Raw genomic sequence first — 976 nt, 5'->3', positions numbered from 1 at the left:
ATAGAATAGGGAGAGCGGAAAAGAAGTAATAGCGGTTCTTCTTAAGTAGCGAGTAAAAGGCTTTTAAATTATATAAGGACTAGTTATAAAACTAGCAAGATTATTTACTACTAACTATATAGCAGTTCTTCTTAAAAAGTAAGGAGACAAAGTTAAGATTATAGAGGAGGTAGTAAAAGTAGCGGCAGGGAATAAGGAGGGTAGAAAAGAAATAATAGTGCTTCTTAAAAGGTAAGGAGTAAAGTTAAAATTATAGAGGAGGTAGTAAAAGCTTTAGTAGTGTTGGTTATATAGGGTAACTTACTAATACTACTTAAGTAAATACAGTAATGTTGGTTAATAGGCTTTGTTTTTCTTAAGAAGGAAAAGGTAAAGGAACTTAAGGTTTTTTACTACGCTAGTGCCGTAGTATTATATAATAACTACGTGCCTTATTCCTAATAGGCAGGGAATAGGGAGAGTAAAAAAGAAGTAATAGCGGTTCTTCTTAAGTAGTAAGTAAAAGGCTTTTAAATTATGTAAGGACTAGTTATAAAACTAGTAAGATTATTTACTACTTACTATATAGCACTACTTCTTAAGAAGCGAGGAGATGAAGTTAAGATTATAAAGGAGGTGGTAAAAGCAGTGGCAGGGAATTTAAAGAGTGGAAAGGAAGTAATGGCGGTTCTTCTTAAGTAGTAAGGAGATAAAGTTAAGATTATAGAAGAGGTAGTAAAAGATGCGGTAGGGAATTAGGTAAGCGGAAAAGAAGTAATAGCAATTCTTTTTAAGTAACGAGTAAAGGGCTTTAGAAGTAGATATACTAAAATAAGTTGTTAAATAGTGTATAATTACAGCACCTGTTATACCAACCGCGTACTTACGCGTTTGGTACACCAACTACGCGTTTATACATTTAGTGCACTAACCACCCACTTACGCGTCTAGTATACCCCTGAAGTACTAACTAATTAGGAGGAGGTCGCATTAGTAT

This window comes from Cenococcum geophilum, assembly GCF_001692895.1.
Source record: "Cenococcum geophilum 1.58 unplaced genomic scaffold K441scaffold_44, whole genome shotgun sequence".
NCBI classification, from domain to species: domain Eukaryota; kingdom Fungi; phylum Ascomycota; class Dothideomycetes; order Gloniales; family Gloniaceae; genus Cenococcum; species Cenococcum geophilum.
Note: the sequence above shows the minus strand (reverse complement) of the source record.